Source organism: Jaculus jaculus, chromosome 5, assembly GCF_020740685.1.
Source record: "Jaculus jaculus isolate mJacJac1 chromosome 5, mJacJac1.mat.Y.cur, whole genome shotgun sequence".
Lineage (NCBI taxonomy): Eukaryota > Metazoa > Chordata > Mammalia > Rodentia > Dipodidae > Jaculus > Jaculus jaculus.
The window spans coordinates 16,862,083-16,887,040 of record NC_059106.1 but is presented as its reverse complement, the minus strand read 5'-3'; the positions used below and the strand labels follow the sequence as shown (position 1 = coordinate 16,887,040).

General features: G+C 44.1%; 1 protein-coding gene and 1 non-coding gene across 5 annotated transcripts in view; one reads left to right on the top strand and one right to left on the bottom strand.

The window, feature by feature from the left end:
- The window catches only part of Nckap5 (NCK associated protein 5), a 1,019,391-nt gene that overhangs the window by 929,778 nt on the left and 64,655 nt on the right, over positions 1-24,958 (bottom strand). The window lies entirely within an intron of this gene.
- LOC123461169 lies at positions 8,322-8,426 on the top strand. The gene has a single exon (XR_006637483.1). It is a non-coding gene; the product is annotated as a U6 spliceosomal RNA (small nuclear RNA).

The window sequence follows — 24,958 nt, the reverse complement described above, 5'->3', positions numbered from 1 at the left end:
CATACATAAGACACGATTTTTTTCATAATGGGAGGAAAATCCTAATAAAAGAATGACTAGAAATTTCCACCATGGTAAGACAGGTTATTCGGAGCACTATTTCCATTCTTCCAGGGAAAGCAACCCAGAATCTTGTCTTACTTCACAGTGATAAGATATCTTCTGTCTGCAATACTTAAAAAGAGAAAGAAAACCGTGTGCATATTTCCTACACATTTTTATCTTTTATGACTTACCTATATTAGGCTGAAGTTGGAATCTGTTTAAATATTTTGAGTCCTTTGAGCATGATATGGCTCTGAGGCCTTAACAATCTCAATGGGGAAGCCATAGCTCACGTTTTTATATCCTTGGATAACATTTGAAAAGTACTGAGTAAGGAAATATTACTATACTAATAGGAAACAGTTACAATATTATTGTAAAATGATGTTTCCAGTGTACAAACACTGATAAAAAAAAATCTAGCTTTCTGCAAATTCCCTAGGAAGGCTCTTTACCTACTAATTAGAAAAATTCAATTAGAAATTTCCTAGTACCCATTACCTATCACAGAGCATATTTTTTTGCATGTGTGTGTGCATTTCTGTGTGTGTGTGTGTGTGTGTGTGTGTGTGTGTCATACATGCACATATGAATTCATGCTCCTATGTGTGCAGGCACATGTGTACATGCAGGTGTGCATGCATGCACATATGTGCAAGGCCAACTTCAATGTCAAGTGTTTGCTTCAGTTGTGTACATCCTATTTTGGGGCGCAGTCACTCACTGAACCTGGAACTCACTAGTTTGGTTAGACTAACTGTCCCATGAATCTGAGGGATCTTCCTGTCTCCCTCCTCATCTAGGGTCTCGCCCAAGGAAAGTTCAGGGGATGTTCCCATACTTTAAGATTGCAGCATGTTCCACCACACCCAGTGTTTTTGTTTCATGTGAGTGGTATGGACCCCAACTGAGTGCAGCAAATAAATGTTTTTTCCCACTGAGGTACGTCCCCAGCTGTAGCTCACCGTTGACACAAAGTTGGTACAGAAAGTGTAACTCAGAAAAGAAGAAACAGGTGCTACCTGGATATCCCCAAGCACAGCAGATTAAAGACATTTCTTCAGGTCTCCAGTCCAGGCCCAGATGCATGAATCTAACATGAACAAGACCACACTATGAAGAGTTCCAGTCCCAACATAGCTCAGATTGCTGCCAGGCTGACTCCTGTGATGCATTTCATGATGTATCAAATGTCAAGTTCACAGTTGCTTTTGTTTCCTCCAAGGAGGGTAAGGGGCTACTTGTTGGTACCCTCAATATGCATGTGGTCTGTCTGTCAGGCTGTTGAAGCTAACAGGACACCAAGGAGCTTTGGAAAAGAGGAGGATAGGACTAGAAAAAGTAGGAAGGAGAGCTGTACGATCTGACCACATTACACACAGAGACAATGCCTCTTTCCCCCAACTGATGTCTACCCCCACAATGCCCGACCTACAATCCCCATGGGGATAACTGACATCCCCAATGAGGAGGGTCCTTTCGGAGGGGGAACAGGGAGGAGGGTAAGGATGATCCCAACACCTGCTGTTTACACATTGCGTGTGTACATAACTAATAAAAGGAGGGAAGCATTTTCCCCTCATTCATCTTCTTTCTCTGCTGGCCTAGGCTCTGGACCAGGCCAGGCTGGTATCCTGAGGGTTAATGTTCTTAAAACACTGAAGACTGCTGGTGAAAGGCCCTACGTAAGTATAAAGTATCACCGTGACACTGGAGGATTCTATTTCAGCCTCCTCATTGTGTGGTTGACAGTGCACACTGTGAGTTTGACATTTTTAACTACTTTGCTGGCCCCAAATAAAAAGGGCTGGGAAAGAGAAGGTGGGAAAAGGGAAGAGACAGAGGGGGTGGGGATGGCATCATCTACCCAGACTTGAATTTTACACAAATCTACTGCCCAGCAGTCAGGTCTAGTCTGTGAGCCAACATGCAACAATGCTATTTCAAGGATTTACATAAATTTATTAACCTGCAAGATACAAGTTGCACTTCTAACCTAAGAACCAAAATCCACCTGAAACCAGAAATAGAGGGAAGCCACAAGGGACAACCCTGTGGGAAAAGTAAGAAAGCAACAAGTATTGCAGCCCGTGATTGTCTACTTCAAAAGACCCCGGGTTCGATTTTCACCAGATACTGAGGGGCCATTGAGAATCACTGATAACACTTGGGGAAGGAAGAGGGTGGGCACAGCCACTGACCTTTCCCTGGGAGAGATCGGGCCTATTGTGCAGCCAGCGCCTTCAGTCAAGCCTGTCCTCAATGGCATTGACAGCCAGTTCCCCATAGTTCAGAAAGCTCCCTGAGCCTCGGAGGCACAATAGCCCCTGCCCCCATCAGCTAATAATAGTCCCTGACAACCGCCTCAAGTGGGACAAGGAACTCCCCGATGATGACATGCTAGGATGGCCTGGAAGGAGGCAGGCCCCTCGGTCTCTCCCTGGGATACTCGGGAGCCAGGCTCGGGGCCTGCATTTGGCCAAATGGCCAGCAGAGTCCCGGGCTATTCAGCCGGTCCCTCGCCTTTCCTTTCAAGCTGACCAAGCTTCTCAAGTGAAAGGACAGAAGTGGGCGTGGTGGGAGGGAAGGCGGGTCAGGGGTCTGCCGAGGACGGGGCTTTCTCTTCCTTTCTTCTACTTTTTCCTTTAGAGAACACACACACAGTGTAAGCTGAATGTGTTTATTTTTTAATCTCCTGACACTTTCATCTACAAGAACACCCTATTTTTGTGGCAAATATTCTTAAATGCCCATTTAGAAAAGACATCCTTAAAGATCAGAAGGAGGGAGACATAGCACTCTGTCTCTGATCAGATAACCCTGCACCACCAAGAGAAAGGACAGAAGGAGGAGTGTCCAAGCTTGTAGAGTACCCCTGTCTAAGCCTGGGTTGATGCTCTTGGGACAAGGAAAAGATGAATGCTCCAGGTGGGTTTCTCTGCATCCAAGGCAAAGACTACAGTTACCTGGTCCTTCAGTTTCTTTCCCTTTAGCAGTAGACCCTCTTCCAAGCCATTTGCCAAGTGCAGATGAATTTACCTGCCTGCTCTCCAAGACAGAGTCAGTAAAATCACTTACCAGTGGGTGAAGAATGCATGGGGAGTTGGGGAGATGGCTCAGTGGGAAAAGAGCTTGTTCACAAGCATGAGGATTTGAGTTTGGTCCTGATATCCACATAAAATTGCTGGATGTGGTGGCATGTGCCTGTAATCCCAGCACTGAGGAGGCAGAAACAAAACAGTACCATACTGGCAAGCCAGTCTAGCCTAATTTGTGAGCTACGGAAACAATGAGAGACGTTGTCTCATGAAAGATGAACTGGAGGGCTGGAGAGATTGCTCAGTGGTTAAGGAGCTTGTCTGCAAAGCTAAAGGGCACAGGTTCAACTCCTCAGGACCCATGTAAGCCAGATGCACAAGGTTGCACATGTGCCTGGAGTTTATTTGTGGTGTCTGAAGTCCCCGGAATGCCCGTTCTCTCTCTCTCTCTCCTCTTAAATAAATAAAATATTTTTAAAAAGGTGAACTGTGGTCCTGGATTAAATACTCTGACCTCCACACACATGGGTACACATGTGATGCACACATGTACCCACACTCATACAAACACACACATACATGTGCACACAGCTTTATGCACACACAAAGAATACATCGAGAGAGCAAGGAAAATGATATGCTATCATATAACAAATGTCAGGTGAATATGAGGGCCACCATAATACATTAGTCTTTGAAATCACTACTTTTTTAAATTCACAATTCCATTTGATCATTCACTTCTTGAGTTACCCACCAAATATATAGAGAAGTTCATAGTTTACAACACAAATCCTCAGTGACCTGGGCACCACATATTTTGGAATCTGAGCAGCTAATAGTCATTGAACAATGCACACTGGCAAAAGAAATGGAAAAATAAGTTTAAACAGTTCATTTTCTGGTTTCATCAAAATAAAGTCAACGTGTGGGAGCATTGTTCTAAGGGTGAGAGGCAATGATTCAGTTTAAATGTTACAACCAGAAAATTGAGGTTGAGCTTAAAAGAAAGTCAGCTAAAATGAACAAGATGCCCCCAGCCAACAGTGGAAATCCAACTCATCAATGGAAGCATCCAGTTTGAATTATGATTGACATTGAGTCAGAAAGTCTGATGGTCATGGAGCTAGTCATTCATGTAGCCTTCTTTTGCAACATATTCCTCACTGAAAGCAAACCTTGTGTTAATTGCTTCCTAGAGATGAACTCAGTTTCCAACAAACCCACTGAGCCTTGGACTTACACTGGTTAAAACAACCTCCAAATATAATTTTCAAGAAGCCCGTATATCTTCCCACTCACAGCATCAAACTCCTTCCAGCCCCAAATTCCACACAGTCCCTGGGAGGAGACTCCTTCCCTCCAGAAGGGATGTCTGAGATATGCCCAGGGTCAATTTTGGGGCATGGAGGTTCTGACTAACTTTGGTTCCAGGGACTGATGAAATGTATATCACCCTTGTGCTGAGAAGAAAGGAAGGGGGAAGGGAAGAACAAGAGACTTCTAAAATGGATGAGCCAAGGGTGAGAGTACACAGAAGGTCCTCAGAGTTGTTTTATAATAGGGAATGAGCTGACTGAAAGCCTTGGCTTAGGACCCGTCCTTACCCTCATGCCACTGGATTTGGGTGCATTATAGCATTTAATTTTGGCTCTATAGTGATTTATTACCCAGTCTATCATCCCTTCTCTGCCCTTAGCAGTTTATTCAAAATCATTTTCCCTTTAATTCATCATGTTCATGTTCAGCTTCCATGTGACCCATATTTATTAGCTGGTAAGTGTTTATGAAACACAGCCAGAATCATCAATAACATTTCTGTTCCCTGTCCTTCTTGACCAGATTAAAAAATAATCTCAGGGCTGGTAAAATGGCTTAGCAGTTAAGGCACATGCCTGTGAAGCCTAAGGACCCTAGTTCAATTCTCCAGGTCCCACATAAGCCAGGTGTACATGATGGTGCATGCATCTGGGGTTCGTTTGTGGTGGCTGGAGGCCCTGATGTACCCATTCTCTCCCTCCATCCCTCTCTCTCTCTCCTTCTCTCTGTCTCTAATAAATATTAATAATACAATCTCCTCATGGTTTCCAAATCTTGTACCAACCCATTATTTCATAATTGCGGTTGTGACCTCAAGAACTGCCTTGAGAAAGACTTCATTAGCAATGCACCTCGGATGAGCCTGGGCTCACGTGGAAAGCTATGTAATCCAATATTCACCTTCAAGCAACATACTACCAGGTGTACATGATGGTGCATGCATCTGGGGTTCGTTTGTGGTGGCTGGAGGCCCTGATGTACCCATTCTCTCCCTCCATCCCTCTCTCTCTCTCCTTCTCTCTGTCTCTAATAAATATTAATAATACAATCTCCTCATGGTTTCCAAATCTTGTACCAACCCATTATTTCATAATTGCGGTTGTGACCTCAAGAACTGCCTTGAGAAAGACTTCATTAGCAATGCACCTCGGATGAGCCTGGGCTCACGTGGAAAGCTATGTAATCCAATATTCACCTTCAAGCAACATAATTTCTATTAGCAACTTCCCCCAATCTTTAATGGCCAATAATAATAAAAGAAAAGAAAGAGAAGGAAGGAAAGACAGAGGAGTAAACTGTGCTTTTCTATACAGATGCCCTGATACCACTGGTTGTCTCCAACCATCCCTTCCATGTAGAGTCCAGCTTCCCGTACTTCAGGCTAATTCCCTGCTTTGTACAGTAACACAGACTTGTGCATTCTTTGCCCTCCACCTCCTCACTCACCTTCATTTCTCCATTATTGTCCCTTACCCTCACAGCAATATCCTTTTCTTACTCTAGCCTTCTACCTACAAGACATTTGGCTAAATAATGAAGTCTGAACAAAATGGGGCTATGTTGAATCTTCCTGAGACCATCCTGTCATTCAGAGTGAGACTTGTCACTGGAGGATATGGACTTTTACTACTCAGGTAACTCATCAGAGAACCCCCAACTGTTGGATCCTTTAGGATTGGCCTTGCTCAAGTTCTACTCTTCCCAAAGCAGCCATGTCTATTCAATCATGCATGTAGGAATAAAATGACTCAAATTCCAGGTTGACTATGGTCACTCTAGAGAGAAATATGCATCCCACAGTGGCCTATAGGGCAGGCTGTGGCTCAAACAAATTCACCTCTTCCTATAGCCATTGCTTAATTTCCCTCTCCTTTCTATCAATGCCTATTTGAGTGTGTGTGCATATTTGTATGTGCAAGTGCACATGTACGTGTGTGTGACATGGGTAGAAGCTGGAGGACAATCTTGGGTTGTCCTCAGCTACTTGTCTTTAACTGAGATAGGGGTGTTTGCTGGCCTAGAGCTCACAAAGTAGTCATGCCTAGCTGGCCAGAAAGCCCCAGGAATCCACCTGTCTCCACCTCCCCAGTACTGGGATCACAGCCCACACACCTATGCCAGGGCGTGACCCCCCCGGGAACCAATCAAGATCCTCATACTTGATGGGCAATCACTTGACCTGACAAAGCCATCTTCCTGACCTCAAATGTCTATTCTTAATCAAGCACCTATAATATTCTTTGTAAAAATATTTTATTTAGTCATTACAGGGGAGGGAGGAGAAAGAGGCAGATAGAATGGGCATGGCAGAGCCTCCAGCCACTGCAACGGAAATCCAGACGTATGTCCACCTTGTTCATCTGGCTTACATGAGTCCTGGAGAAATGACCCTGGATCCTCTGGCTTTTCAGGTAAGCACCTTAACCACTAAGCCATTTCTCCAGCCCACCTATAATGTTATTATTCAATCAGCATACACACTCCATCTTAGTGTATGCCTCTGGAGAACCCATCCGGTGTCGCTACCTCAAATATTAAGAACTTTAACTAAAAAGAAGAAAGTATGGAGTCTATAGAGTCTACGATAATATCTGTGTTTATGATATTACGATAATATCCCCGAGGTAACAAAGATACTGATTCAAGGTGAGAGATGGAAACCTGGAGAGCCATGGGCCATGCAGGGCAGGGCTATGCCACAGAAGAACCCCACTTACAGCAGAGCAGAAGAGCAACGGAACCAATCACCTAACACACACGAAGTCGAGTCATAACAACAGCAACTATACTGGTAATAAACTTTTATGTAGCCCTGAACATATGCCAAACATCTTTCCCAGCCCTTTAAATGCCGTAACTCCTTCAATATTCACCGTAATCGCATGAATTAGGTCCTTTCACTACCCAGTGTGTGAGTGAAGAAGCAGGCTGCGCATAGCGGATCCCAGCAGCAGACTCTGTCACCCTCCCGTGGACAGCGGGGAGCGGCTCCTGACTGGCAGCGGGGTTGGGGTGTGATGATATGGTGGCCGGTAAGTGGCCTTCCACAGCCTGAGTGGAAGATTCAGCTGCAGAAATGCAAATGGCTTTTAACAGAATAGGAAATAAAATGATTTCAGTGAAAGGGAAACAAGTGATAAGATTCAAACCCTCAACTCAAGACAGTAGCCATGGCCCTCCATCAATATGATGGTGTGTCTGTGCTTGATAATAAAGAAATCCTGTTGTAAACTGAGATGCACCCAGACTCAATTTGAAACCCTTGTGTAAATATCACATATGGACTATTCTCCATTATAGTTTTACCCTGGAAACATAATCCATTAATTCCCTAAAATATGGTGGATAAGGAGTACTTTGGGGCTGAGGATGTAGCCCAGTTGGTAGAGTGCTGGCCCTGAGTTAGATTCCCCAGCATTGCATGAGCCAAGCATGGGGCACACATCTGCATCCTTAGAACTTAGCAGATGGAGATAGGAGAATCAAAAGTTCAAGGTCATTCTCACCTATACAGGGAGTTCAAGGTCAATGGGGCCAAATGGAGAGCCTGTCTGAAAATAAGCAGCACACAAACAAACCAATAATCAGCCAGTTTAAATATTTCTGGTATCCACACATGTCAGCACACCCATGCATACATTTTTTAAAAACCGCAAGTATTGTATTTTACTTTTACCCAACTATGGGGGGACAGAGAAGCTAACCAAACTGACAGACCCACAGTGGACACATCAGTCCAAAAGCACAGGGCAAGCCACAGACCCATCCATTCCCAGAAACACAAAGGCCACTAATTGGCTCACCCAGAAGCTTCCACTTACTTAGCAGGGGTGGTCCAGGTGTGGGTGCTTCCTGGAGATGAAATTTGAAACCTCATTTTACCTACTGCCTCTCTGCAGGATGAAATAGAAAACAATGGAGCTCACGTAGCAGCACACATACTAAAATTGGATGGATACAGAGAAGATTAGCATGGCCCTGTGCGAGGATGACAAGCAAATTCGTGAAGCATTGCATATTTAAAAAAAAAATAGAAACCAATGTAGCTAAGGAGAGTTTTTGGAAATCCTACATTGCAAATTATTCAATACTCCCTCTTTGGCCATGGATTTAAATTCCTGTACCCTGGTTTGCCTGAGCTCCAAGGATTATTCAGCAGGCTGTGGAAACTGAACCCCAGGCTAGAGGCATGAAAGAGAAAACAGCTATTTTGTCTTTCTGCCATGGAAATTCTCTGCACCATGGGATGCTAAGAAGAAATGAACAGCTTTAATAACTTCAGGGGACAGCTGCGTCTACCTAGCCGACATAACGGAGTTGTGGTACAGCATACATCATGGATGCCCATAGGAAGTTGTCTCCTGAGAGCACAGGAGAGCCTCTAACTTGCTTAGAACACATGAGCATGCCTTGTCTCTGAGCCGTACTAAGCATTTCCCTGCCTTAGAACACTCAGGGCAGCAGTTCTCCGTACCTAAGGAAATTTTTATGAGAGGTTTGCTGAATGTCACGCCATCAAATACAGGACTGTAACCCCAGTGCTGAGGTAGATATAGACAAGAGAATTACTGAAGCTTGCTGTCCAGTCATTCTGATTGATAAGCAGCAGCTTTGATTTCAGTGAGAGATTATACCTCAAAGCAATAAGGTGGACTAGTGATAAAAGTGAACCTGATATCCTCCTCTGGCCTCTTACATGTGTGCCACAGAAAGCATGCCTTTGTATACATACATATACATGCACCATACAGATACCACATGCATGCATGCACACAAACACACACAGACACACCAAAGCTCAACTGATCTAGAGCAGCTTCCTTTCTCTTTCAACTTTCTTCCACCTTAGCTTGCCATACTTCCTATGTGATTTAAGGTGAACTTAATCATGTCTACCTCAGCTTCTAGCATTTGTTCTTATTCTTTAATTTAATTTTTAATGAATTTACTTTTATTTGAAACAGAGGTAGAGAAAGAAGGAAAGAAAGAATGTGTGCACCAGAGTCTCTAGCCACTGCTAATGAACTACATATGTATGTGCCACCTTGTGCATCTGGCTTACAGGAGACCTGGAGAATTGAACCTGAGTCCTTAGACTTCACAGGCAAGTACCTTAACCATTAAGCTATCACTCCAGCCTTATTCTTATTTAGATCTCTGTTTCTGAAGGAGTGACCTCATTGCATATCAACCTTCCATTGCTCCTAAAATAAATCTGTATTGAATGGTGGCATTTGTTTCCATCCTTTCAATATGACTTTAAAAAATTAAAGTAAACTCGGGAAGGAAATATCTCAGATGTATTTAAATCCCCAGTGAATAACATGAAAACAGTTCATGCCAGTTAAACATGGCTTAAGAGATGGTTATCTACTTGGATGCCCGCACCTCTTCCTTTCTGGGTCTGTTTCCGGTTTAAGGGATTGTTATGGAAAGTGACCCCTTTCGCCACTAAATACTCACTGGTTAGAGCAGGCCCCAACGGTTTCCTGCATAGAATCTTATTGTGGTCCTGAGGCTGGAGCATCAGTTTTGGAATGCTTCTGGCCCTGAGTCCTTGGCAAGTTGACTGTGACAGGTTCTCCCAACAGCTGCAGTGGCAGACCCAAGCTTCCAGGTGATTAAATAATCCTGCTTTTATGGCTAGCTCATGTGTTTGCATTGGAACCATTTCCTTGGAACAGAGCTGAACCTGACTGTCTGCTCACTAAAGTTCAGCATCTGTGGGCTGAGGTCCCTGCTGCCTTTGTGAATGGCTTTACTTTGCAGGCCATTATACAAGGACCTCCCACCTGCCTAAAATGGGTCTGAAATTTCCCTTTTCATTGTACATCATTGCTAAAGTTGATAGCTTAGTGGTGGCTTCTACATATATGCTAATAAATATTCCTTGTGGTACTGTGAATCCCTATGCAAAAATGTACACTTGATGACATATGTGCACTGGTGACTATGTAGAGAAGAGAAAGGGATAGTCAATGGATTTGCATTTTCCAGAGGGATGGCACCATGTCCTGCAGAAATAATTCAGAGACTGTTTTCTGGTAAAGCTGACTACTACTGATATGCAAACATCAATGGCTTCCAACAAATAAGACGCCCATAGCAGGTGAGGATTTATTTTTTTAAATATGATAATTGCTGTGAGGGGGCCATAGACCAAAAACCTTTAAAACATGATGAGAACCTCTAGCACCAGCTTCACCTTGGAGGCTGCACCTCAGCGTGGGGCCCAACTTCAGATCAAATGGAGGAACCTTATAGGGTAGGAATTCAACATGGTTCTACCATCCAGCAACTCCAGAAGATCCCCATTCACCCTACTTGAAGAAAGAGGGAGGGCTCCCTTGGAGAAATTCACATGCATATTATGAATAGTCACTCCATCTTATTCTACATCTCTTACCCCTAGATCTCATACATGATGCTACTGTTCGATGTTAAAAGGTACACCTATGAGATTGTACAGAGATGATAAAATTACCACATAAAAGTTCCCTTATTACAATGCCTTATAATTGAAAACATAAATAATTTACATCTCAAAAAATGAGGAGGCTAAATTGGTGGGAATGTAAGGTGGTACAACCACTTTGGAAAGCAATTTGGAGACTCCTGCAAAAGCTGACTATAGAGATACCAACAGACCCAGTTATTCCCTTACTGGGCATCTACCCTAAAACCTTCAAATCACAGACCAGAGAAATTTTCTCAACCATATTTGTAGCATCTCAATTCATAATAGCTAAGAGCTGGAATCAACCCAGATGTCTATCACTAGAAGAATGGATAACTAAGATGTGGTATATCTACAAAATAGAATTCTATTCAGCAGTAAGAAAAAAATAACACAATGAAATTTGAGGAAAAATGGTTGAACCTAGAACAGATCATTCTCAGTGAACTTACCCAATCACAGAAAAAAACAATTTCCACATAGTCTCACTCATCTATACCACCTAACCTGAATCTTCCCAAGATGCCTTACATACCCAGCATGCATCTCATGGACTAGACAATAGGATGAGTGGGGAGGGAAGAGAGGGCAATGGAGGGGGTGGGAAACACAAATCTAGACCCAAACAGCAATGGTACCATAAAATTCTACTTCCTAAAAGGCAGACCAAATGGCTGAACCTTCAACAGGCCCTTAGAGGAAACACCTGAGCCACAAGACACTGGAGATGGTATGATGCAGACTGACCTTAATCTTCTACAGCTTCCCTCCCTCCCTCTCTCTCTGTCTCTTTCTCCCTCTCTCTCTCTCTTCTCCCTAACTCTTTTATATTAGTTATCTTTTGCTTCCTTTTCTTAGTGGGCACTGACCTGTAACTCTCAGTACCAGCATGTGGCTATCACCCACAATGAGCTTTTGATCAGAGAGACCTACAAGGTTTCCTAAAAGAAAGACAGATTTCTGTCTGAGTACTTGACCCACCAAAGGTTAGTGGTAAGACCCTACTGCTGAAGACACATATGTGATTGACACATAAAATGGAACGGCATGGCTGGAAGCTGGAAAAGAGTCAGTCCCAAGACAGTCAGTGCATCTAGTGCCAGAAGGTGCTACATGGGTGACTGGGGGAAACGACCAATATCTGTCCAAACAACTCAAGGTCTAACCTACTTAGCAGCAAATGACCTGTTGTGATGCCCACACAAGTGCAATAGTGGCACACAGCCATGGTGGGGAACCAACTGCTCTCGATTCGGCTAACTGATCCCTTCAGTGGTACGGGACCCATAGCTGGAGCTGGGAAACAAGTCAGAACTATATCCAAACAGAAGCCTGCTCTCCATTATCAAGCTACCATCAATCATGGGCTACAAGAGGGCCTACACCTATTAAATTCTCTATAAAAAAGTAAGGGTTATCTCATTTGTCCTGGTGCTAACTTACAATCCATTGGAGAATCTGCTTCTCATTTTCAAATAGATGTAGATCCTAAGGAGAGAGCCACCCCATCATACCTCAAAAGGGCCCTGGCTGAAACTAAGAACAATTGGCAAAACAAGCAAGGGTGCTGTTTTCCTGGTGAACCGGGGTACCAGCACAAGGGTGAAGGAGATCAACATAGAGGAAAATCAACTCCTACCAAATCAGAGAGCCAGAGAGCCAGAAACCCAGAGGCCCCCAACACCTCATCACTGAAACAGACCCAAAATGAACCCAACATGGCTCAGGGAAATTTTGTGGAAGAGAGGGCAGGAAGAATGTCAGAGCCACATGTTGGGTCATGATATACAGAGACAGTTATCCTACCCATAACTGTGGGCTAACTCCACAATGCTTGACCCATATACCTCCTGTTCTTTTTCTCTGCTTCCTGGGTGATCCTGTGGCATGATCAGCTCTGCTGCAGTGCCCTCCTCACCATGAAACTTCCCCTTGAAACTCTAAACTTGAATCCTCAAGGAGAGACCAAGGGGAGGGGGCAGGTCACAGATGAGCCTAATAATGGTACCAAACTGACTGTATTGGCTGAATACAAAACTAATTAATAAAAAAATTAAAAAATAAATGAATAGACAATTTATCCTATAAGACACACTGTAACATAGCTGCTCATGAATAGATTATTAAACACAAGTTGTGTTAAATAGCAGTCACAAGATAAAGTCAAGTGAAAAGAAGAAGATATAAAATTTTATAAGTGTGGCTGGAGAGATGGCTTAGCAGTTAAGGCACTTGCTTATAAAGCCAAAGGACCCTGGTTTGATTCCCTAGTGTCCACGTGAAGCCAGATGCACAAGGTGGCACCTATATCTGGAGTTTGTTTGCAGTGAATAGAGGCTTGGGTGTGCCCATTCTCATTCTCTCTCTCCCTCTCTCTCTTTCAATCTCTCTCCCTGCCTCTGCCTCTATCTCTCTTCCTCCCTCTTTCTCTTTCTTAAATAACTAAATAAAATTTTGTAAACGGTGTGTTACTTTATCATTGCTTTGAACAAATAGCTAATCAGCAAATATGTAACACTGGAAAGGGTTTACTTAATTCAGTTTAGAGTTTCCAGGGGAAGTTTCATAGTGAGGAGGGCACTGCAGCAGAGCTGATCATGCCACAGGATCACCCAGGAAGCAGAACAAAAAGAACAGGAGGCAGAGCCAGGCTACAAGCCCTCAATGCCCACTCCCAGTGGCTCACTTGCTTTGGTAAGACTCCTCTTCCTAAAGGTTCCCAAACCTTCCCAGACAACAGCCCAGTTGAGTGCCAGGTGTGGAACACATGAGCCTATGGGAGGCGTTCTGCATTCAAACCTCAACAGTAAGATCCTGTGGGTTTTGTTCTTTATTGTGAATTACATACACATAATACTCATAATACATCTGTATGTTCATCCACCTAGACAGACTGATTGTAAGTGACAGAAACTAGTGATATTTTAGGAATGGTTTAGCAGGTACAAAGAATAAATTTCATAAGATTCCCATAGCCAGTTACTTTGTTACATAAAGGAAATATTTCATAAGAGGCACGGTCACATTGATAAATAAGCAGCATGGTCAGGCTTGCCTGACTCAAAACTGTGCTTTGCACACTCTGTTGTGTCCCTTTTCTGGTGGCTTAAGTGGTCTGACACATCTTGGCTGAATGGAGAAGACAAGGAAGGCCTTCTTTCTTCCTGTTTACTGTTTTACAGTAAACTTCATAAAAAAAATCACTTTGTAGTAGATCATAGACCAATTCCACCTAGATTTCCTCAGAGTGGTTTAAATCACCAAAGGATTACAAAATTATAACTACTGAATGGATACTACACACTGATCATGAGCCAGTCATATTAGTTCATTCCACTGCACAGTTTTTATGACAATTCTGTATTATAAACCCTATTCACCCTACTTTACAAGTAAGAAAACTGAGGCAGGGCTGGAGAGATGGCTTAGTAGTTAAGCGCTTGTCTGTGAAGCCTAAGGACCCCAGTTTGAGGCAAGATTCCCCAGGACCCACATAAGCCAGATGCACAAGGTGTCACATGCATCTGGAGTTTGTTTGCAGTGACTGGAAGCCCTGGTGTGCCCTCTCTCTCTCTCTCCCTCTCTCTCTTCCCCCCTCTTTGTCTTTCTCTAATAAATAAATAAAAAATAAAGAAAACTGAGGCAGAAGGGCTAATTAGCTGCCCTGTACACAAAGGTAGAAATCAGCAAGACAGACATTTTTAAGTTTATGTGCATGTGTATGTGTGTGTTTGTGCATGTGTGTGTACGTGTGTGTGAGTGCACACATGCGTATAGGGATGCCAGGGCCTGTCATAGCTAACTAATGCCAAACACTTGTGCCACTTTTGGGGTCTGGCTTGAATGGGTGACTTGAGAATTGAACCAGGGCTGGCAGATTTTGCAAGCAATGTCCATTTACCTCTGAGTCATCTCCCCGTCCTTCAAAGCCAGCATGGTAACTACCTGTTTAACTACCAACTCTGTAATCTTTCTCCATTCTGAAATATTTCTAAAGAAAAACATTTCCCCATCTCCTTCTATCTCTCACTCTGGCATTCATTCTACATGCTTTTGCATAAATAATATATTGATGTGATGCTCACAATTAGAAAAATAATGACAAGGGATACCCACTCTTATGAAAGCCTGGGCTTAGATATATGCACATATTATAGATTATGGTCAGATTTGGTACAAATTCCATTAAGGGCTAAGGCTTTCAACAGTGACAATCAACTCATACCTTTGTAGGGTCTCATAAATACTTAGGTGTTAAGGCCCAACGGAAGCCAGATATTTCTAGATACCTAAATACTAATGTTTCAGTCAACACAGGTGCCATGCAGCTAACCTACCAATTATGCCCTCTATGCATTCTGAGTCATTTCTGTCTTACAATCACTGGCCAGTTCCTGGGCTGCTCTGTGCTTGGCCATGAGGATTTAAAAAAAAAATAAGTTAGACTTTATTTATTTGCAAGGTGAGAGAGGGGCGAAGGAGAGAGAACAGAAAGAGAGAGAGACAAAGATAATGAGAATGAGCACACCAGGGCCTCTAGCTGCTACAAGTTAACTCCAGATGCATACATCTGGCATTATATGGAAACTGAGGAATTGAACCTGGCTTTGTAGGAAAGTGCCTTCACTGCTAAGCCATCTTTCCAGCCTCCACCTTGAGTTTTAATCTCCTTTTACGCATGCCTCTGTGTGTGTGTGAGTGTGTGTGTGTGTGTGTGTGTGTGTGTATGTGTATAGATGAACATGCCCCATGCATACACTTGGAGAATATTGGGTATTCTACTGCTTTGTTTTTTGCCTTATGTTCTTTAGACATGGTCTCTCTCTAAACCTGGAGCTCACATTTTATTTTATTTTATTTTATTTTATTTTATTTTATTTTATTTTATTTTACTTTATTTATTGGCTAGATGGTCTGATCGATCAGCCCCAGCAGTTTTCCTGTTTCCATGCCTCAGAGCTGGGATGAGGGTGTACACAGCCATGCCCAGGTTTTTTCATATGGGTTCTGGGGATCAAACTCTGCTCCTCATACACGCAAAGCAAGCACTCTTCTTCACTGCGCCATCTCCCCAACTCTGCGGTGCCCTGTCTGTCCTGCAACTTGATGCTGGTGAGTAACCGTCACCCTGACTGCCTCTCTCTGCATTGGGTCACACCTTACTGTCTCACCTTCAGGAAGAGAGGTATCATGCCATCATTCAAGAACAGCGTTCCTGGAGGGCTGGTGAAATGGCTCAGCTGGGAGAGTGCTTGTCTCCTAGGCATGAGGACTTAAGTTCAATCCCCAGACCAGCAGAGTAGTGGAATGCACTTTTAATTCCAACATTAAGGAGAAGGAGATAGGAAAATCCCTGGGGCTTGCTAAGTAGCCAGTCTATTGCAATTGGTAATACTCAGACCAATGAGAGACACTGTTTCAAGAAGAGGTGGATGTCATACCTGAGGAACAAGGCTTGGGGTTATCCTCTGGCTTTCAAATACACACACACCAACATGGATGAGCAACCCTCACCCCCAGACACACATACAACATCCAACCAACACATACATACACACATGCCCTAAACTAAATAAACAAAATAACAGTCTCCACAATGATCTCTTCTTCAATAACTGAAAAGCAGAAACTTTCACTAGGGGAAGAACCCTACCTAGTCCTGGAGTAGTTTTCCTAGGCAGTGTTAAGAGCATAGGCCTGCCCCAGTAAACTAAGATGCTCAGGGTATATTCAGTCAGCACAGAATCCCATTGGAGACAATAGTGTCACACATACACACAAGCTGGCTCCAGCCGTCGGTAGGTAGCATAGGAGAAGGTCGGGACATTAGGGAGCCACGGGCACTGTGATGAACCAGGAAGGGAGTGGCACACAGAAAGCGCTCAGCTGTTCAGTTCTTGAGCACAGACTCAGTAGTGAAAGAGGTGTGCAGTGAGGTCACCCTTTCTGAAGTGGACGATTGATCTTGTGTCCGTGACTAACTGAGGGGCAGGTGAAGGACTCCTACTCAGGGTGTGACCTTGTCCCTAACCCTGCATGGAGCAACAGTCGGGCACCATTTCCACTACGGCATCGTCACCACAGTTTTCAAGACCAGGCAGTGAGCAAGAGCCAGGTTGCCTGGGTTGCAGCCATGACTCCAGCATTTAGTAGCTATGTAACTGTGAGTAAGACACTTAATCCTGCCTCAGATCTATAAAATGGACGAGTAATGGCACCACTGTCTCATATCAATGTTGCAAGTGACTTAGAACAATGCCGTGTGTCAGAGAATAATCACTGTGTGGTCACCAAGTGCCCCGGGCCTGCTGCTAAGAAGATCTGAGTACAACATGCCCTTTTTGGCAGGAAAGTGGACCGGAAGGATCTAGAATCCATTGCATCTTTCTGGTGAAAGCAACCATGTGTATAGCAGAGGAGTGGTTGCATCTTATGCACACTGCAGCAACCTGAGAAGAACCATGAGAAAAGTCCTCGAGATGACAGGGAAGCCCCACAGACCTAACACTGGACTTGTATCAGTCTGAGACATGGCAAAAGAAGCTAAGAGTTTGGCCCTAGCTGATTTTCCTACATGGCAAAGATAAAGTTTCCTTGGAGTCTCCCTTTCCAGAATAGTCCTAATGTTGAAGTAGGGCTTGAGAGTGATGTAGCTTTTCTCAGCTCTGGTGGACTTAACCCAGGGGGCTAAGGTGCCAACTGACTGAATAGTTACCCCCATCCACACCCCAAGCCAGTGTCAACAGAGTCCATTGTCCCACACCAAAAAGAATTAGGAAATGTGGGCTGGAGGGATGCCGAGTGGATTGTCACTGAGCTGCCTGGTCTATAAACTTTTATGGCAAGAGCTGGATAAAAAAAATGAGACAATCTTTACTATGATTGGTTGTTGCCTGTACACATTGTAGACCAAACCAGTAAGAGGCCAAACCAGTGATGGATCAAACCCATGAAGGGTCTGTACACGCAATCCATGTCTCCACACAAATGAGGAGTTGGTCACGTGTCCCCTTGCCCAATCAGGGGATTGATCAACACATCCTGGTCACTTCATGCATTCCATCTCCCAGCTGGTTTTAGTCATTCTATAGGTTATTGCCAGAGTCATTTTCCTTTCTTGTCTTTGGGCTACATGAGTAGCTTGTAATTCACCATGGGTCCTCATCCTTACTGCTGACAGGGAGAAAACCCCAGTATCATTGTGCCTGTGATTTTCAAACACCACCAGCAGCACCCAGCCCCGACCCCTTTCTGCTCACAGCTCACAACAGCAGCAGATGGCCTTTTCCTCCCTAACTCAAACGGAATACCAACATTTTTCAAAGAAAGCAACTCCATTTAATTAAGTCTCAGGAAAGTATCAGGACAGAGCACCCCATTTGTACTTTAATCTTTATTTCATGTCAAGCCCTTCTAGTCCTTTTACATGGTGTTTTTATTACTTATTTATTTGAGAGTGAGAGAGAGAGAGAGATGGCCAGGGCCTCCTGCCACTGCCGATGAAGTCCAGCCAATGAATCAGCTGATGAGAGTTGTCCAGTGGACCACAGGGTATACAGTCTTCACCCAGGATAGAGAGGGAGATGTGGTTGTCATCCATATACAACTAATATTTAAAGTCAGGAGGCTTATGAGGTCATCAAGGAAGTGACCATAAATAAAGAAGAAAAGATATTCAGACAGTGAGGTAATGTTCAGGCACATTATCATCTCTGTATGCCCACCAGATGGCCAAAGCCCCTTTATATGGATGTAAGAAGCCTTCCAGAAATATCTAGACCATCACGCGAGGAAGGCTGCCATTCCTTCATTCAATAAATATTTATTGACTGCCTACAGGTGTTGGGCATTTCCAGCCCCAGAGAAAAAAAAGAAGAAGCTGTCTGACAGGAAAAGACTCACTAGTATAGGTGAAGTTCACAACTGATGTTATTTCCCAAGTTAACAGGCTTGTGGTTGAGTCTGAATTTGGCCCAGCAGGGAAGATGCGTGCACTAGAGTACATTGCTGGGCTTTGGTTTGAGCCTTTGTGTTGCAGAAAACACAATTTGGAATTAATTTGCCTGCCTTAGCTTTCTGTTAATTACCCTTACTCTCCCCCGCCCCCCGCGCCCTCACTTCATCTTGCTGAACCCGAGAACCTTCTCCCAAGGAGTGTCTACACAGCTGGGCCTCCCTCACAAGGCAGCCTTCTACAGCGCTTCTGCAAGACTTCCATTGCACAGGGCTGGTCTGGGCTGTGGTGCAGTTCCTGCGGGAGCAAACCACAGAACTCAGCAGAAGACCCCCCCACCCAAGGGAAGAGCAGTGGGAGACCCCCAGTTAAGGAATTGTTATCCATGTCTAAAACCACTGTGATCTTCATAAGTCGACATTGCCCAAGGTTCACCGAAGCAGATTTTCCTATAAGAAGCTGTTGTGATACCTGCTCTTCTGAAGATCTCCCTTAAGTGCATTATGCAGTAGTGAGAGCGGTATGTGTGCATGTGAGGGAGACTCATGTGTTGTGTTTGTGTGTGTGTGTGTGTGTGTGTGTGTGTGTGTGAGAGAGAGAGAGAGAGAGAGAGAGAGGTTGCGTGTATGTGTTTGAGTAACGTGGGTTGCGTGTTTGTGTGAAAGAGAGGTAGTACATGCATGTGAACAGTGTCTGTTTTGTGTATGTGAGTACCATGTGTTGTGTATTATGTATGTGTTTCTGTGTATGTGCACACACAAACTTGTCTCACTCCTATAAAGATCAAAGAAGAGAAAAATGTTAAAAAGCCAAGAACCACTGGCTAGGAATGTCTTCCTTCCACCCTTGGAAGCTGGAGTCAGGTTGCCTGTCAGGCAGAGCAATGAATCATTGATTTAGGTGCATTAGCAATAAACATTAAACTAAGAACCCAGATAAACACTGAGAGCTGAAGTCAGGACCTCATAAGGCACATGAATGGCAGGGGTTCCTGTCCCAATGAAGTGGTGTGTTTGTAGTCCAAGGTTTCATGAAGTCCCGTGCCTCAGAAACCAGCTGTCGCTTTCTGCTGCCAGAGGAGCTGCCACCACCAAGAATCCTTTCCAAGTGGATCATTCAGGCTTCTGTCTGCACTGGAAATGGTCCCACGTGTTTCCAGTAGGGAGAGCAAGAAGACAGCAAAGAGCCACGTGAGATGATACCAGGATTGCCAAGGGATGGAAGGGTAGGAGAGTTTAAAAAGTGGGCAGATAGGGAGATGGCTCAGCAAATAAGCAAACTTGCTCTGCAAGCTTAAGGGCCTGAGTTCTATCCCAGGTACCTATATAAAAAGCTGAGCATGACCATGCATGCCTGTAACCCCAGCGTGAGGTGATAGAGAGGAGGATTTCTAAACCTCACTGTCAGCCACTCTAACAAAACACATGGTGAGTTACAGGTTCAATGACAGACTGTATCTTTCTACTCTGGCCTCTGAATGGATATAAACATCTAGACAGACATATAACACCTCCTCAAATAAATATGATTTTAAAAACCCCAAGTTTTGTTTGAAAATACTATAGTAAAGCCCAATATATATGTGTTATTTTTTTTATTTTACTAACTAGAAATCAATACTCTATAAATAGCTTGGAGAAAACTGTAGGGACAATTATCACCTTGTTCAAATAGAGTTATCTTTGGCTACACTAAAAAATACAGAAGAAAAAGAAAAGCAGGGAACACCTGAATCCCCTTTCACAGTTTGCAGAGAACGGTCCCCTCCTAACAGCTCTGAGAAATGAAGGGCTGAAGTTCAGACAGTTCATTGTCAGAGAAGCAGTCTCACGGCACTCCAGTTCACAAGCCTTAAAGGTTTTAGATTTTGTTGTTGTTTGTTTTTCACTCTAGCCCAGGCTGACCTGGAATTCACTATGGAGTCTCAGGGTGGCCTTGAGCTTACAGCGATCCTCCCACCTCTGCCTCCCGAGTGCTGGGATTAAAGGCGTGAGCAATAATGCCAAGCTGCTCTTTTAATTTTTAACATGTAAGTGATACATGCTTGCAATATGAATATATTTTTTTAAATTTCAGAAGATATAAGAAAAAAAGTAAGAATTCCATTCTGCCCATGATGTGATGGTTAACCTCAGTTGCTAACTTGATTGGCTCTAGAATCATTTAGAAGACAAATTCCTGGGCATGGCTGTGAAGGTGTTTCTAGACTGGGCTAACTGAACTGGGAAGACTCAGTAAGGATCAAGACATTGTACACATACCCACGTTCATCTTTTAAATATACAAATTGAGTCATGTGTACACAAATGCACACACATAGGAATGAACTATTTTTCAATGCTACCTGTACTATTAAAAAATAGATATGGACATATTAGGAAGCTCTGCTATTTGGGATTCAGAGCCAGGTGGGAAAAGGTACCAATACCCTGTTGCCAGGCAAACTCAAAGCCACCTGAGTTATGGCCTTGGGCTCTAGGTTAAGTGTATACATGTAACTGTGTGTGCATGGGTGCGTGTGTATGTTCTGATCCATAGGCACCTTTGGCCATGAGGAGGCCGGAGGTCAACATCAAGTGTCTTCCTCTATCAGTTCTCCACTTTATTTCCATGAGATAGGATCTCCTCCTGAACTTTCCATTCAATGATTAGGCCAGAATACCTTGACAGTGAGCCCTAAGGATTCTGTCTCCAAATCCCAAGTGCTGGGATTACATGGAAACTAGAGATCAAATGCAAGTCTTTGAGCCTGTATGGTAAGTGCTTTACCAATTAAGCACCTTGCCAGCCCCCTCACTCACTCTCTGTAAATAATTTTTAAACAGTATTTTATTTGTTTTATTTATTTGAGAGAGAGAGAGAGAATGGACATACCAGGGCCTTCAGCAGCTGCAAACAAACTCCAGATGCATGTACCATCTTGTGCATCTGGCTTATGTGAGTCCTGGAGAACTGAACCTGGATCCTCTGTTCTTTCAGGCAAGTACCTTAACTGCTAAGCCATCCCTCCAGCCCATTTTTTTTTTTTTTTTTAATTTTGGCACTTAGACTGCATCCTCTCCCTCCAGCTCTCCCAAAGGAGAGCAGGAGTTATCATCAACAGCAAGTGGCAACACTCACCCTTAACATACAGAGAGAGAGAGAGAGAGAGAGAGCCCTGAAAGTTGAATGAAACAATACCACAGCCTCAAGGAGATAAGACTCTTGTAGAGACATAGCCATAAGACGATGTAACTGTACCTGAGGCTGTAACAGACAGCTGTGGGCGCTCAGGGGAACCTCTCACACAGTTTCCCATGCAAGATCATGATCATTAGGTGGCCATTGGAGCAAGAGTGGGAGGAGTTGTCAATCAGCTGATGTAGGAAGAAAAATTATTCCAGGTGAAGGATGGCAAGGTCAAAGGCAAAGAGGCTAAAACAGTGTGTTGCCTACTGATGCCCTGTGCTTGATAGTACTTTTACTTTGTGTTGTTTTATTTTAATACTGAAGTTCTTAGGTGAGGCATTCATGGCTTAGCTCCTCAGAAAGGCCCAGTTCTACTCAATTGTTTTCTTCTCCATTCTTTTTCATTTTGTGCTTCTTCCTCTTATTTTTTTTTTTGCTTCCCCTCCTTCCTTTCTTCCTTCCATGTTATTTTCATCTGCTTCTTCATAGTTTTTTCTATTTCTCCTTTTTTCCTTCTTCTACCTCCTCATCCTTATCCACCTCTTTTTCCTTCTTCCTCAGTGCTAGTCTGGCCCTTGAAGAGGTGTGAGTGGTTAGGGAGCGTGCCAGTTGAAGGATTGGTAGTAATGGCAGAGGGCTATCTCAGAGGTCCTGCGGAGCCACATCAAAGTACCTGAACTTCACTGTTAGGCTTCTGAAGTGTCCCGGGAGGGTTTCAAGCACAGGAACAACTTGGTCCAAATAGCTTTGTAGATCGGGGGTTTCCAAGGCTTTTCTGCAAGCAGCTAAATAAGAAATATTCTAGACTGCAGGCTGTGCAGTCTGTGTAACCACACACCTCTGAGAGTAGTGTGGAAGCTGCCACAGACAGTATGTAAACAAATGAACTTGGCTGTTTTCCAGTAAAACTTTATCTGCAGACTGAAATCTGAGCTGCATACTCACATGTCACAAAACATTGTTCTAGGTTAATTTTTTTTTTACCCACTTAAAAATGTACAAACCATTCTTAGCTTGTGGGCAGAATACAAACAGGTGGTGGGCTGGTTTTGGCCCTGACTTTTCTCTTTTATTTATGTTTTGTTTTTTGGGTTTTTGGAAGTTGGGCCTCCTCCTAGCCCAGGCTGACCTGGAATTCTCTATGTAGACTCAGACTGGCCTCAAACTCACAGCAACCCTCCTACCTCTGCTTCCCAAGTGCTGGAATTAAAGTTACATACCACCACACCAAGATTAAAGGGTTTTTTGTGGATGTTGTTGTTGTTATCTGGGCTTTTTTTAGTGGGGGGGGGGGGGTTCAGCTTCCGTTTCTGACAGATCATTCTGAGAGCAGCGATATGGATGGAGAAGTAGTAATGCTAAAGGCAGAGGCCCCACCTGAAAGTCAGCCACAGAAGAGACAATCCTGCTCTTGGAGAGGAAGGAGCTAAAAATGATCGGCCATCTATTCTCTAAATAACCTGAGATCTGTAATATCCCCAATAAACTCATTGGTTCACCAAGTTCATACTTGGGTCTGTCCTTAGTACTCTGGCAAGAATAAACATTTGTTTGTGTCACCCCAGGAAATGTAAATGCAACAAAGGCAACACTTCTCTGGCTACATCTAAGCCTCCCCCAAGACAGAGAAGGGCGGGGCGGCAGTGGAATGCAGGGTGTGGGGAAGCCCCTCTCTGCTCTCCTGGGGTGCTGAGTGAGATGCCTGGCGCATTCACTGTCTGCCTGGGAACACTTTCCACCGCCCAACAGGGCATGAAATCAGAGTCCTGGAGGGCGAAGGGCTTTCCCAGTGCCCCCCAGGGAGAAGCCAATCTACTTACCCAAGCTTCGTCTGGTTGTTAGGGTGAATTTTTGACACACACACACACAATGGGGTGAAAGAAGACCAGAAAATTATGAGTAGTTGCAGCAGTCTGCCTGTGGTGAGCTGCTGCCCACATGCAAGGATGACGCTCTGCTTGTGTGCATCTGGAGACATTTCTTTATTATGTTTGTGTGTTTGTGTGTGTGTGTGTGCGCGCGCGTGTGTGTGCGCGCGTGCACAGAGGCCAGAGAAAAGTTTTGACCATAGCTTCTTAGGAGTAACATCCAGCTTTGTGTGTGTGTGTGTGTGTGTGTGTGTGTGTGCGCTATACCTGTTGGGGGGGGGATGTCTGTGTGTGTGTGGTTATACATGCATGTGTGTGAAGGCCAGAGGATGGCACTGAGTATCTTCTAGTACACCTTGCCACCTAATTTCGAGAGGTCTCTCGCTGAACCTGGAGCTAATTCAGCTGCACTTGTTAGCCAACATGCCCCGAGAATCCTGCCATCTCCCTCTCTCCTGCGCTGGGATTACAGACATGCACCATCACATGCAGCTTTCAATCAGTGCTTAGGACCCACTCAGGTCCTCACTCTTGTGAGGCCACAGCGTCACACACTGAGTCACCTCCCCAGCACCAGTGGTAAGAATTGCTTAGGGAATTCATTTAAAGAATGGTTTTTGTCACAACTAGATGACATTTTACCAAATCAAACTTAGTTCAGTTTTGGGCATCAGTTATTTTCTCCCACCTATCCAAGCAGACCGATAAGATTTGGTGCATTTCATGAGCATTTGAGAGATTTCTATTTAAGTTTTTGAGGAAAGAATTTAGCTTCTAGGGAAAGAGAAGCATTTTAGTCCTGGCATACACAACAGCAAGCACACAAAATGCATTTTGTTCCAAAGCCAAATCCTGAAACAATGAGCCATGGGGGCTCCTTGGAGAGACGCAGCAGTGTGTCCGCTGCAGCAGAGTGCAGAGTGGACTGGGTTAAGGGCAGGGGGACCAGGACTGTCTACAAACTGGTGGAAAAATGAATATCCATTATAAATCCTCTTAACGGGCGGTGTCGTTGGCAGCTCTCCCTCTTGGATGTAGAGCACCTCCCTCTTGAATGCACCAAAGGTTCCAATCCTCTGGAAGCAGCTAGAATGGACTTGGAAGAGAA